Source organism: Cygnus atratus, chromosome 1 (genome assembly GCF_013377495.2).
Source record: "Cygnus atratus isolate AKBS03 ecotype Queensland, Australia chromosome 1, CAtr_DNAZoo_HiC_assembly, whole genome shotgun sequence".
NCBI lineage: Eukaryota > Metazoa > Chordata > Aves > Anseriformes > Anatidae > Cygnus > Cygnus atratus.
Window position 1 is genome coordinate 187,705,383 of NC_066362.1, and position 15,429 is coordinate 187,720,811.

The 15,429-nt window shown below is 39.5% G+C and overlaps 1 protein-coding gene across 2 annotated transcripts in view; it reads right to left on the reverse strand.

Moving 5' to 3' along the window:
- WASF3 (WASP family member 3) overlaps positions 1-15,429 on the reverse strand; it is a 70,378-nt gene that overhangs the window by 35,432 nt on the left and 19,517 nt on the right. The window contains exons 3-4 of one of the 2 annotated variants that reach the window (XM_050714309.1): positions 10,020-10,112; positions 1,743-1,866 (exon numbers count right to left, since the gene is read on the reverse strand). The gene's annotated coding sequence lies outside the window, so the exon portion shown is untranslated. The remainder of the gene's footprint in view (positions 1-1,742; positions 1,867-10,019; positions 10,113-15,429) is intronic. The other variant, XM_050714308.1, reaches the window with a different exon arrangement.

Genomic DNA, 15,429 nt, shown 5'->3' on the forward strand with positions numbered 1-15,429 from the left:
ACTTTTCAGATCTCTCCTACATGTTATCTGCCCGAGTTTGGTAACTTGAGCACTCACGATGCAATTTCTCTCTGAGGTAGCCTTCTTCTGTGTTTTCCACATGGTTACCATCTTCAAGCTAACCACAAAAACCATTCATCTTTGAAACAAGAAAATAGCAACTCATAATTTTCCAGTTCATAAATTAAAATAGTAATACTTACAGATGGCACCGCACACAGTTATTAGAACCACAAAAAATCCATATACATCTATAACTGAATTATAATCAAGTAACAGGCATGTCCAGCAGAGATCAGAACGGATCATACCTCTTTCCTGCCTCATCACTACTGATGACATGTTTCAAAAATTAAGCTACCTGGACAGATACCAATTCACATCTTTCACCATGAACAGTATACTAAGAGAAAAACCTGTAGCCTAATACAAAAAAAAGTGAATGTGATACATCTACTATTTAATTAGTATATGAAGCACATTAATATACAAAGATCAAAAGCAGCTACATCTCCCCAGATATAAAACATTACTTCCCCTTGGTGTCTCTACTTCTTTTGTCACACATTTTCCCTTTTACTAGCATCCCATATACATATGTCAATGTTCTGCTCTGCATTAGCTTCCTAATAATTCAATCTATAATCCTTGTCTCAGTTTTGGGGGGGGTTGTTTTCTTTTTAAATGAACATCAGGCATTAGAAAAAATAACGTGCTTTGATACAGCAACACTGGCTTACAAAATCTTATTTGTAGCACTTAAGAGATTTCCTCACTACACATACAGTAACTCCCATTATGAGACAAATAAGCTACTATAAAACCATCATGAGTCTCAGACCAAATAGTTAGCCTTCCGTAAGAATCCCTTTTCAAGGCTCAGAAGGCTGAAAAGCTGTGTTCCATGAAATCTGGCAGTGTATCAACACATCTCCATGGTGCTGGCAGGGTAGAAGTGCTCCAGAAACCAGCTTCAAGGAAAAAAAATCTTAGCATATATAATCCATCCCTTAGAAGAAGCTTAAGTGACTTCTTCCAGTTAGTTACTGGGGATGGAGATTACCAGTAACACTAAATCATTTTTAAAGTTATCTTTGTTTGAGTATTTCAAATGGGTGCATTTAAATATATTTTGTGGAACTTATTTTAAATACATGGGGAGAATCTTCTTTGTTTATATAATTATCACACCCCTCACACACATCCCCCCACCCCTCACACACTCCCACTCCTCACAGTTTTGAAGACGCAAACTTTGGTTTTTATGAGTCTACAAAGTTTCAGAACCTAACACCGAGCATTTGGAAGCATCGTACCGACTGACAGCTCTCTCTAACTGTTCCCAGCTAGCTCTCAAAGTATCATGGCCCATTAGATTCTCATCTCCTAGAGAGAACCCTACAGTTTTACACTCACCAAAAATAGCTGATATACTACACAGCTGCATCAACATACACTGGACCGTGGTGCTAAAATTATTAAAATTTGAGAGGTCTGGTTAAGAAGTTTATACTTACTAAAGAACGGTCCTTTCGACTAAAAGCTTGCCATCTGTGGTTCTTTCCAACCCCCCAACTTCTGAGCTAAGATACTACTGGGCGTGCGTCTCTCCATATTATCGCGTTATTCACTGTTTGATCCTGTCTTGGATTTGCGGCAGTTAGCAAGCTCCTTCAGGAGTACATCCCTTCCAGAGACAGGTATCTGACCTTGTTAACAATGCAATGATTGCTTTTCCTCACCTCTTTCTTTTTCTGAAACAGTATATAGGCTGGGTCTCTGCTCCCTTGTTCTCTCCCAAGTGACTGCAGAGGGGGAAATGCTGTCCCAATGTTCTCTCACTAGAGTCATAGTTAAAGCTTCTTTCTGAAATGTAAATTCAACTTGCATTATTACACACTCAGAGTCCCCAGATCTCCAATATGATCCAAACCAAAGTGATAGAGTAACGCACCCTAAAAGACTATTCACTACATAAAGGTCAAAAAAGAACTTTCATTTGGTTTTGCTTTTCTGGGGACAAGGTAAATAGGAAAGGGAAAATACTGGTTGAAAAGATAAAAAAATCCCATCATCTGAAGGCTGAAAACCTGTCACATAATAGTTTTGAAATATGGCTCCCTCCAATTTTTGTGAATAAAGGCTCCACAGGAAAGGAGGGAATAAAGACATTCTATTCTATGCAAGATTCATGGCTTTATCTACCCTCTCCTTCCCTACAACTTACTCGGCCACCAAACGCTGGGGAAAGGACCTCATCTTACCCACTAGCTGGCACTCATCTTGCCAGCAGCAAGCCACAAACCAAAGCCTTGGCAATAAGGCCAACGAAAAAACAGTGAAGAAGAAATGGACTGCCCCAGTCTGACAAGGCTGCCACTGCAGACTAGCTTCAGAAAGCCTGTTACACTAAGGTTACGTGGTACCTGTGTTACTACACTATCTGTACACCCAGACATTAAATTTCCTCTCCAAACTTGACAAAGGCAAGCAGCATCTCAGCTACGCAGCTGGGAGACAAAGCTATTTGATGATGCTTACAAGCACACAAAGCCCGTGTAAGGATCGGAAATTGGACCTAGATCACACTGATTCTTAGCAATGAAGCTTTAACCACAAGATGAGTTGTGTTTCCTTCTCAGAAGCAAAACCCAGCTATTGCCTTAGGACCCACTCCACTTACAGCTGTGCTTTTTAAGACAGCTGCAAGCCAACTACTCCTTGCTTTAATTAAATGGATTCCTCTTCCCATTCCATTTCAACATTTCTCCCATTGAAGCTGCTGCTCCTGGCTGAGCTGCTTTCAGGGCTGGAATCAGTCACATGTGAGCAGAAACATAATCCGGAGGAAAGAAGTCAAAGCAGTTTATGGAGTTACTGTCCTTATGGCTGAGGCCACGTAAGTGACAGTGAGAGCACTCAATCTGCTTCAGAACGAAGGGAAAAACAACGGTGAATCAAACTAAACTCATTTCATACTGAAACAGAATAGAGGCCTTCAAAAGGTCAGTTACAGCATTGAACTGCACGGGTGAATAGCAAGCTAAACGAACATGATTACTTAAAATATCGTAACTAGACCTGAAAGATGTATTGGTCCGGGAGATTAATAACTGTTTTCCACAAGAAAGAAACACTGTCAATATTGTCATAGAAAGAGGACTGAAGTCTTGTCCATCTTATTGGTAGAAAAACAGAATTATGACAAAGAGTTCAGAGTTGTTGTAATTTTCTGTCACCCTCTGCTGTCACATTTACCAAAATCACATAGGAGTCCCAGTAAACTCTGAGGCCAATAAAATCTTATCAGACAGATGAAAACAGGCATTTTGTATATATTTATTCTCCAGAGTCACAGAGGCATCTGTCATGTTGTAAGGACTGTATTACGTGACATTTCTCCTGCATGCATTACAAACGCTATGTCTCTTGTTAGCCAAATGAGAAATTCATACCTGCATCATTTCTATTTTTTTCATAGAAAGATGCTTTTGGTAAACGTTAATGTGGTATATATTGGTTTCAATTGTTTATTTATGAGAAAAACAGCATGTATCTGTAAAAATTTAAGACAAAATTAATTTAAAAGGCATTAAGTTTTCTTTTAGTGTGTGTCCCTCCCAGCCCAATAAACAGACAGTACTCTGAAAGAGAACGGTGGGTAGAAACTCAGCAGAAACTGCTGCCTTCTTTTCAGGAACAGCATGTCTCCAGTCAGATGAAAGACAGCATTACATCTTGAGAAAAGCAGTTGCTCTTCACTCCTGCTCAAGTCTGATGGCCTTTTTTTTTTAAAAAAAAAAAAAAAAGCTTTCAAATGTGTGGGGTTGAATCAACAATAAACCATTAAAAAAAAATCAGAGGAACCTACTCGCTCTATGTTTTGAAATACCAGTCTAGAAAGCCTCAATTCCTCTAAGTCACAGCAAACACAACACTTCTTAACATAACTTGTTTCCCATCACTTTGTCATCAAATACCTTAGAGTAGTATATATATGTTAAACTGATTACATCATTCATATTTCATACTTTGAGAACTTCCATCTATCAAAATCCAACAAACACCTGAAGAAAATCCGATCACTTTTACACTAACGGCTAATAAGATGCCTTGTCCACATTTTAGAGCACTAGTCCAACTTTTTCTTCCTTGATAGGAACCCTACTGACAGGGCTCTCTTCTCCTTCCAGGTCCTTCTAGGACCACTGCCTTCCTACTCTCCACTCCAGCTTCCAACACAGCAAAGAAGGCTATAGTGTCCTTCATGCACCCCACAGCCCCTGGGCAGCAGAGTTTACTAGCTTCATCTCTGCTCTGCAGTCCTTGCTTTTGGCAATGCCACGTCTCACTGCTCCTTCGGCAGCTGCCACCTGGTCCAACAGGAGTTGGAGCCACTCGTATCTAACAGGAGAGGTATGAATTAATGCTTCCTACTAGCATCAATGTTAAATCATTTGTTTAAACTATAAACATTAATATGGATTTTTTTAAACCATTCTAACGCATAGCTGAGGCAGCTACATGAAAATGCTGTGTAGCTGCAATCAGATGTTTAAGGGTAGTTCTATAAATACCTAACAAGCTGCATAGTAAAAAAAAAGTTTTCCAAGCTTGTTTTATTCACAAGAAAAGGCAGATGACTGCAATAAGCATTGATAAAACATGCTTTAATTTTATTTCTGAAGTTAAAGAGGAAAGAGCAACCATCTAGACTCCTGACAATCACTGCAGGCTCTTGTGAAAAGCAGATTGAAATTACTCTTACATGGCTGTTTCCAAGAAAGTTTTGATTACTTTTCCCCACTCCCACACCACAACGTTTAGTCCTAAAGTTGCCATGAGTTTGCCTCAACATATTTTGCATATTGGACAAAAATATTATTAATATTGATCTATCATGAAACTGTTTTGAAGAAAAGAGGTCTCCTAGAATCAGATGTCCATTCTTAACACAAGTAGATTTTGAACCCAAACACACTAAAGTGAAACAACAAAACAAAAATTCTGCAGTTTTAATGTCTATGACGTTTCTCTTTAACAACCACATCCTGAAGTAACAGTAGAACTCTACAGCATGCTTACTAGAAGCTTGTCCTTCACGACTTTTTCCCTTCCAATAGCTAACTACTCCATTTTACTCAAGATATTTAATCATTTCCATTAAAATTGCAACACCAAAGTAAGTTTCTGATTGTTTTATGCTTATCAGCTGATACAGATTTCAGGCTTGGGCACTACGCTACAGATTGCCTCTATCCACCCTTACGAAAAAGGTTTAAAAAAATGTATTCATTGTAGCGCCTAACAAGTTCTACCCTTAATATCTCAAAGCATCTGAAAATTAGGTATGGCTTCATTACTCAATACTGCAAGCAGTGAAACAAAATAATTAAATCCTTTTAAACATACATTACGATTTCATACTACATTAATTTTTCATTGAACAAATCATTAGCACTTGAATGGCAATCCAAGCTTTATGAAAAAAGATACAGTTGAACATATAAATGTTACTGCCTGAGCTTCATACAGTTTTCATCTCAGTTCAGGAATGTTTAATCTCCACACATACAATACATCCCAGCTTTCCTTTTCTCAGCTGACCTAGACAGAAAGTTTCCAGTGGATGCAAAGATACCCAAAGGCTCTCCTTCTTATACCTTTGGTCACTACGTAAATCTTGTCACAAGACTTGTGCTGAAAGTTTTCCCTTAAGTGAAATGCATGCCTTTTTAAAAAAAAAAAAAAAAATCCCTAAGACGATGCAACACAACAAGCTTTTTTTTTTTTTTTTTTGTATACCAGGTCAGAGATAATCATCATCAGTTCCCAACATCATCATGCATCATTGCTCACTTCCCCCAAAGTGAGCTCTCATCTAAAAACATCTTGTCCATGTTTCCAACCTCTGTGCAGACTCCCCCTTTTTACCCCCAAGGCTACATTGTTATCCAAACATATTATTTAAAAGAAGGATACGTGAACAGTTCTAGGATCAGAAGTCAGATGCGAGGACCCCCCTCATCAGACAGCGGAGTCAGGTCCTCTTCCTTCCCTTCAAACAATGTATTCCCAAGTTCACAGCCTCAAAAAGCTAAGAAGCACGTCTCCATCCCAGCGCTGCTGTTGCTGTTAGCCTGGTGAGCATGACATTCTCTTGGAAAATGTAATTGTTAGTTTAAATCCCACTGAGCCAGTGAGACCCCACAATCCAAGAAGAGCGGACTTCGTGATGATAGCCCTAAGCAGCTGGCTACTGAGCAAGATGAGTACTCCTCTTGCCACCTCTCTGATAAGGCACCATGAGGCAGTGTCATGATTGTCAGCACCCAGCCTAAGACCGCTTGAGAACCACACCAAACCGAGCAGAACTTGTGCAACTGCATTGCAGACCAGAGTTTTTGTGGACTGGTAAGTTAATGCTAGCTAGGCACAAAGGCTTTGACACCCTTTTGATTCAGAAAGTGTCATTTAAGTAATTTAAGATCACATGGACCTTCCACACCCCCACCACCAAGTTATGTAATGAACCAATCAATACTTACATTGCTATTCAACTGCTCTTTAAATAGTCAATGCAATCTACGGAGACTACAAGCTGCATGTATGGAAAAAAAATCAAGCCACTAGAGACTAATCTACACGCAGTTCAAGAAGCAATTTAACTGCATCAGTTAAATTTAGAAACTGATTTAGTTAATCACTGCACAGACAACCAAGATTTAAACCTCATCTTCAAGCAGATCCCTAAACACTAGCTGTATAATTCAGAAGGGAAATCACTATGATGCCAATCACATACAAAGTTCAAAGAAGAGGTCTATGACTGCATTTATTTGCCCTACAGAAGTGGCACTGAACTGCCCACATACGGTCATAATAGAGAATGTGTCCAAACCACTATCTTGAGAAGTATGGGCATACTCACTGCACAGATGCCAGCTTTAGCAAATTATTCCTCATGTACTACCATCAAATCCTTTTTGACAGGCCACAGTTTAAAAATATAAAGCCCCTCAACTCCAAGCATCAGTCAGGTCTAAAGCAAATAAGTGAGCACTGAATAGAACTCTAACCCAATTTTGACAAGAGTTAAGCCCAACTACTGAGTCTCTTAAAATCAGACAGAAATCTTAAAATCAGACAGAAAACAGCAAAGCTCATGGACAACGCATGCACCTCTTAATTAACATCAGAATCTGTGATCAGACTGCTCATGTTTTAGGTCATTTCTACCTAAAAACAGTTCCACCTCATTTTGGCTTTACCACTTGGAATACAAGGATTCTGGGATACTTGGTCCTCTCTCAAACAGCTGTTTCCCCTCCCTGCTCCACAGGACACCATCTGGGAAACATGGTCCTACCTCTCCCTCCATACACTGCTACATTATTAGAGGCCTTCAGCTTTTTGCTGACTGAGTAGCCTAAAATCTTCCTCCTACTCTCCAGGAGCCTATTTCTCTCCTCTGCACAACCTACCTCACACTCATGCTCTCCTGTTCTGAGAAGCTTATTCCTTTTGGGAAAACGCTAACTGTAGTCTTCTGAAGAAGATCTGGAGGTAGCTTTGCTTAGGACTTCATTGTAAATCAAGAACACAAGTTACTAAATCATTCCATAATTAACCAGCCATGAAGAACACAGGTTATGTGATTGAAAAGTCCAAGAGTAGAGACAAAAGTCTTCACAAATAAATTTGGTTTAACCTTGACAAAAAAGTCTAATGTGCTCTCACAATAGAAGCATTTCTAAAGACTGGAACAGTCTTACCCACACGGCAATCATATACAAAATTTTAACATCTGGCTTCAAAAACATTTAATTGAATACAAAACATTTGTATTTGCCATACTAACTATAAACACTTATTTCTTAGAATTACTTGTACGTGATGACAAAGGAGTTCTTCAGCTGGTCTAATGAACATGACATTTGAGGCTGGTACGCACCACAATCCTTTTTCCAAGCCCTACATTTTATATTTCCTTCCTGGCTACACGCTCTTTAACTCTAAGGGACTCACTTTTGTAGTGTACCATTGTAGCATTACAATGGAAATTTAAAAAAAAAGCCTGTGCATGCTACTTACAGATGATGGCATGTTAAGGAATCAGTACCTTTGACAAACATTTAACAGTTGTATTTCATTTTGAGTAACTTGACAACTGTTGGGGGTGTTTATATTACCTAAGTACACTAGAAAATCCATAGAAGCAAGAAGAGACAAGGCACAATTACAATCCAAGTGACAATAAGAATGACTTGACTTAAAATGAAAACACCTTACTATATACGCAAAATAGGCCAATTAAGGCATTTTAAAAATGACGAATTAAAAGTGAAATCCTTGGAAGCTGAAAGTAACTACGTTTGTTTAGAAATCAGTCATTACTTTGACTACAGGCTTGTCATTTATTGACCAGGAGGAGTTGCCAACTGTATGTTCTATTAGAACATTTGTGATGCATGAACGATCAGTGTTCAGCAAAGAATTAAAATTTATTATGTTTACTACAATTAGCTTTTAGTATTCTTCTGTTCCTTTCTGTTTAAACTATTTCCTTCAAAGTGATGTTTAATTGTTAAAAAACATTTCTTTGTTGTTAAAAGGCTGATTATTTTCAAGTGTGTTCAGCATCGTCTTCAAATACCATTCAGCTATATTAAACACCAGACTATTGAACTCTAGATCCATTTCATTTAAACTCTACATGAAAATCACGCTTTACCTGCACAAGGTATTTTGTAATACTACACTGAGTATGAACAGGAAATCTCAAAACAATTCATAAAGTTTTGTGAATAAACATGACTTAGGTAGAAAAAAATCCTAAGCCTAGGTTCCTATTCCTTTAACAACCAATCTTTAATCTCTCAAAAACAAGCAAATGTGTTTCCATACAGCATGAAACACATCCAAAGTGAATGTTGCAACAATCTAAGGTTATAGTGTTAAAAAAAATCCAAAATATTGGAAGTTATTGGGACAGCATCATCTTTTTTAATCCCATACGCAGTAGAAGTGGGTAAAACCAGCTCCTAGAGAGATTAAATCTGGGGGCCAGATACTGGAGAGATTAGGAGCCTTAAAGACAGCTACTGGAGTGACCATATGTAAGGACTAACTACAGGAAAGACCTGTGCTCACAGGTCACAATTTGGTGCAGGTCTGGAGGAAAGTGGTGTCTCCTACAAGTAGTTAATACGATCTTCAACCTCCCCTTCCCCACAGAAGAACACTAAACCTCTCTTCCAGGTTAACCCCCTGCTTAAAAGGTTTCTCTACCTCCCACTGCAGAAGTGGTCAAGCTGCAGTCCCGTAAAAAAAAAAATCAGCTTTACTTATGCTAAAAAAATTGCCTGAACTTTGGTGCTAAAGAAGGACTTCTGCCAATCAGCATGCATCACCTTGCATCACACGATGAAGAAAGTGCCCCATAACTGTTTTTATACTCTCTCACCAACACAAGAGGTATCTAGAAGTCTGTGGGATGTGTATGTCCCAGCCAAGATAGTTTGGGGATGGAGGAGTTTTTCCACAGAAAGCTAGTTTAATATCAATAAATTTAGGTAATTTATTATGTGCTATGCATTTTGAGGCAAGCAGTCAAACATAACTTCATCAGATTTCGGTTAAATCCCTATGACGACACATCAGCAAAGCACAGAATATACAGGGCAAAAGTAATTAGCAGATGCAAATTTTAAATCTGATATTTCATTAATATCCACAAACACAACAAACGTATTTCTGTTTTCTACACAATCAGATTAGCATTTAAATTATACCAGTCTCCTGGGCTAGCAGTGTTTGACATTTGTTTCTCGGCCTAATACAGCATATTTTCGACATGAGAGAAATAAGCCTCCTTTCCAATCTTGATTCAAAAACCTTCTGGACAGTTTCCAGACTTCCTCATTGGTCTTCAGCTTAAGGACTTATCACAGTTCCAAAGCTTGTGTAATAGATTCCTACATGACAACGTTCAGTAAGAGCTCAGTTGAACAACTTACCATTTAAAAAAGGAAGTAGAGAATATCCTTTCTGTTTATACGTTTGAAAAGACAGCTGTTCCGTAACTTGGTAACACACTCAGGTGGCTTTATCTGCAAAGAGAAAGACAAAATCAAAGTAATTTTAACTTCGTTTTTCAGTATCAGAATGACAAACTAAAGATTAGCATTAAAAAAAACACTGGATCATTGATCCATTAAACTATTAAAAACCATGCATGAGTTTCTAGACACGCTTTTAACTACTTTGAGCTAAACAATAACACCATGCTAGAGCCTAATTATATTTTTTAAAGGTCAGAAAATTGCTTGTGTTATTTTATAATCAATGCCTCTGCTTTTAACGGGAAGTATCTACAGAGAAAACATGATGCGCCCATTTAAAGACTACGGGGATAGGAAAATGGAAGATAATGGCCTACAGTAAAGCATAATAAAAACACCAGGTTTAAGTCCCACTGAGATACTTCACCCTAGATTAAATATTACTAAACACATACTCACTAAAACAAACCACCTAAAAATGTAACGAGAAGCTCTTACAAAAATTAAGCATTGTTTCCATGGAAGTGTCACCGATCCTAGCTCCAAGAGGAAAATTCACCACCCCTCCCTAAGCTTCCTTCATCCTCAAAACATCAGAGCTTTAACACCACGGAGCCCCCACTTCAATTCCAGTAAGTGGTGGTGCAGTGGACACCTATTCCAGACAGCGTTGCCCCCTAGTTAGCTTGCTACCAGCATCTTCCAGTTGGCCAAGATCTTGGTCCTCATTTAAGTGTTGACATGCTTACAGAAGGAACTGCTCTGAAGCTACACATCATAAAAGGCTCACATGTATTAGTTCATTCATACCCAGAGGTCTCTATCTTATCACCAGGATGTGTGCTCTACACAGGGAAGAGGTGCCTTCCAAACGCAGCTCTGCAAACCTGACTAAAATCACGTCAGACAGGATCCTATTAACATAAGTGATTTCGATCAAGAGTGATGCATTCAGTTATACCTCTGGTTCAAGAAATAGCTGATCTGCTTTAGAACAGTTATCGCCAGACTGAAAAAAATACTACAAAAGATGTCACGGAGCATTAGCTAAGTACAAAGTGACTGGAACTTTATAAAGTAACTCAAACCCTCTAGTAACCATGCCCAACAGGATGGCTGAGGATATATTCACGTGTCACATTAGCCTGGGCAGCACAAGTACGTCCAAAGGTGCCGGTTCCCCACAGTAGCTACTCACTGCAATCCAGCACTTCATCGGTTATGTACACAAGTCTGCAGGGCTGCACTGCATAAATAGGATCACTGAATCCATCCTGAGAGGAACAAACTCTCCGCTCACGTCAGCAATATGCACAACTTACATAGGGATGGGGAAGATGCCAAGAATTACCACATGAACAGTGAGGATGAGAGTTTTGTTCATTTTTCAGGGTGAAATGAGATTAACTATCCTTACATATATTCAAAGGGTCAGTATAAATCCTTTCCATGGTTAAATAAAGATATCAAGACATCACCAGTGTCAGGAAGTTTTGTGTCTTGTCAATGGGCACTTTTCTGATTTTTATTTAACAAAAACTAAAATATTAAACTAAAAACCCAGCCCAAGGCAGAGAACACAAGAGGGGATTAAGAGAAGAAACACTGGACTTTCTCATTATGTCTTCTATATTTAAAACACAACTATGATTACAAAAGTATTGCAGATGCATGCCATGTGAGATAAAGGAAAAGACATCTCAGTACACCCTTAACAGTCCAGCAATGTCTACCTACTGGCACAACTGAACGTACACACTCCCTTATGAACGGATTACTACTTTTCCATAAAATCTTCAAGAAAGAAACCCCAACAAAAGTCATATTTCAAAAAAAAAAAAACATGCTCCTTCCCTAGTGTATCAGCGACTCCTCTGCCCAGTGTACCATTTGATTTATTGTCACCAACTAAATTACAGAAAGTACTGAACAATTTCAACAGGGTAAGACTTCAGAGGGACAGACTGCATAACACACTGAGTTTTGATTACAAATGTATATATAGCTGAATATTGTTTAAAACCAATGCTTTAAAACTTTCTAAACAGGACTCCTAGTATGTCAGCAATTTAAAGAACAAGCTATATGCCATACAGGGGATTACCTCAGAAATCCATGGGAAAAAAAGGATTTAATGCAAGACATAACTTTTATACAGATTGAGGATTAAAAGTATCCAAACAGTGGGTCATCATCAAAATGGTAAAACAAGGATTTTACGTTAAAGTCTGCTTTGTGGGATGGGGGGGAAGTGTTTTAAAACATGGTTTCATATACGGACATCCAAATCTCGAGTTTGAATCCAAACAGCAGCTGCTTTCCTATTACACCATGGAAGCATTTAAGATCTTCAGTACTGATTTGCCTTGGTAGCTTCCTGCATGCATTCAATCTTAAAGCATGCAACTAAAATCCTGTGAACTACTGAATCTCTACAGCAGTCATTTGGAAAACCCTGAGAGTTTCTGGGGTCTTTTGAACAGCAGAACCATACATCAACATGCGGATACCATTCGGTCTGAGTACTTCCACCGTGGGATGTTTGGTTTTTTTTCCTGCGAAAGAGCCATAAAAAGTAATTACTCCAAACCAGGGGGGGTTTCCTGGGGGTTCATCCTCAGCAGTTTGCTTGAGATTGATAAAGGTAACTAGAAAGTGTCTTATCTTTAGACTAGGTCTAAAGATCCCAGTCTCAAACTCAGGCATATCACAGGTGCAGCACAAAGGAAGACACAGCAGCTCGTGTTTGCCAAGTGGTCTTTAACTGACGATTCACTTGCTGTTGTCTAGTCTGAATTCCGAACCTACAAAGACATCCAGAGATAGACTCAGTTGAAGAATACGCTGTTATTGGACTTTGGAGAGTGATCTGCCTTCTGAGCTCTCCAAGGACAACTTTGTTCTCTGTATCCTTTTGAGAACTGCCTTGGTGGCAGTGGGAGCACTGGATGCTGTGACAAATTCCTTCCAAACGAGTTTAAGCTCTTGAAGTTCGTCTTTAAAGCAGGTAACAAAGCAAAAATATTCAACCTGTTCTGGAATAACCAGTGTCACTTTCATCCGTTGTCACTCATTGGAATATGGTAAAAAAATATTCCCTGCCTGACAATATTTGACAGAGGAGATCTGTATGAAACAGAAGCTAATAAAATCTTAAACACCTGGTGGAATTTATCTGCCGTTAAACACTTGATCTTCAGAGACTGCACCACCTACAGAGGACACCCTGCTAAGACTATGGGGCAGCCAGTATCAGCCCTGGTTTGTCAGACATCCTGGGCAGGTAAGAAGCATCCCAGCACTGAGCAGCCCCCAGATCTCACCTCCTTGGCACCTCAGTGACAAGAGGCTTGCCCAGGACAGTGGTCTTCCTTAGCAGTCAGAACTGATCCTCTGGGACAAACGAAGCCAAGTCCAAAGAGAATGCTACACCACAAATACGACTGCCTTCTAGGTCTCTTACTAGACCAGTACCAAACACAACAGGCACTTGCAACTCTTTCACTCTCTCATCTTCGATCTGAAAAGATTCCCCAAACACTGTCAAAGAAATATGCCTAATATCTCTGAGAAGGAAAAATAAAATCTGGGATGTCAAGATGATGTCAAACACCTAAAAGTGCTTCCTGGCAGCATTTACTGTCCCTAGACCTTCATCAGTAACAATCCTAACCTCACGGCACTCTTCCATCTTATTAGTCTGCTCCTTTTCACAGCACTCTTCTCCAGAGACGTGCAGTACATACCTTTACAGAAAGGGAAGGAGGTCCCTCCTAGCTCCAGCCCCAGTGCCCTGAGATGCCCCCCTAGCACTCTGTTCAGGAGTGCTGCTGGCTTTACATCACATTGGAGATCCACTTCAGTAACACTACTGCTTCTAATGGACCTTCCCCAGAGGATAGAGGCTCTGTGTTTTTAGTTGTTGCCTGCCCACCCAACAGGGGCTTTATATAGCATAGTTCTGTCAGTTAAAACTTAAGAACATGCTTCTTAAAATAAAACAATCCATTAAATTTTGCTTTCTGGAGCAACCTCATTTCTTGTGGTTAGCAGATACTGCAGCAAAGCATGAACATCCAGGCAGGTGTAATGTATATTTAAGTACCCCAGGGAAAAGGAAAACCTGTGGGATCATTAAAGAGATTAGCCCAAGGCTAGGTGGGAAAGATGGAGCTACGAGCCTTCAAGTTAAATGCTCCACTAAAAAAGAGCAATGGATATGGTAAAGGGGATAAATGAAGTCTGGAAGGCTTCAGAATGCCGAAGAAAAGAGGCAAACAGAACTGATGTGATTTTTTTTAAAAAAGGGAAAATATCAGATCTATGAAGCAGCGCAACAGGGAAGGAGGCAGCAGCAAGACTGCCCTTAATGGTATCTTAGTGCTGCCACAGAAGACAGCCGGCTTCGTTCTGTGGAATCAGAGCTATGCAGATGGTCACAGGCCAGATCAGGAAAGCAGCTGCTCTCCCTGGCACGCCCCATGCAGGAACAAGACATGTCCACTTCTGGATTTAGCTGAAAGTAACCACTCGCATCACTCCACAGCTAACTCCCTACAGTTCTGAAGTGTAAAAGAAATGGCAAAGAAAAGCACTCCAATTCAACAATGATCAGAGAACAGGAGGCACCCCCTCACCCTAGCAGAAAAGCTGCTTTGTGGCATAGACCTGGGCTCATGGAAATATTTCCCCTTCACTGTGATGCTGTTCTCAGAGGACACATCCTTTATTTGAACACCTGGCAGAGCTAAGAAGCCTATCTGTAAACTGATCTACCATCGCTTATCAACAGTCTTCTCTCATATGTACATACTTTGGTATGCATGAGATATATGCATCACTGCAGTTTAGTTCTCACCATTTATCATGGTTTTAGATATCTATAGATATACCTATAGATATCTGTAAAAATAAATGTACACACATCTATATATATACACAAAGTCCTTATAGTGCAACTAAACTGCAATAATCAGTGACGAGTAATTTCCCACTTTCTTCATTTACTCATTTTATATGCTAATGAAAATGACTTACAACAGTGGGCTGCTGTAGCATCAGCAACTCTGCTCAGGTTTGAAGCAAGCACTGGGCTGCCTGCTGTGCATTCCCTTCCTCCGTTTCATTCATGGCGTAGCATCTAGCAGCCTACTTCTAGGTGAAAACTGAGATTTACTTTTAGAAGATATATAGAAACTTCTGATAGCTAATTACATTCCCAAGCAGCATAAGAACATCTAAACAGCAACTAAAATCTATTCTATCTGCCCAACAACTCCCAACTACTCCAAACACTTCGTTTTTATTCAGGAACAAGGAATGAAAGAAGACTACGTTACAGCAAATGCCAGAATGAGCTAAACCG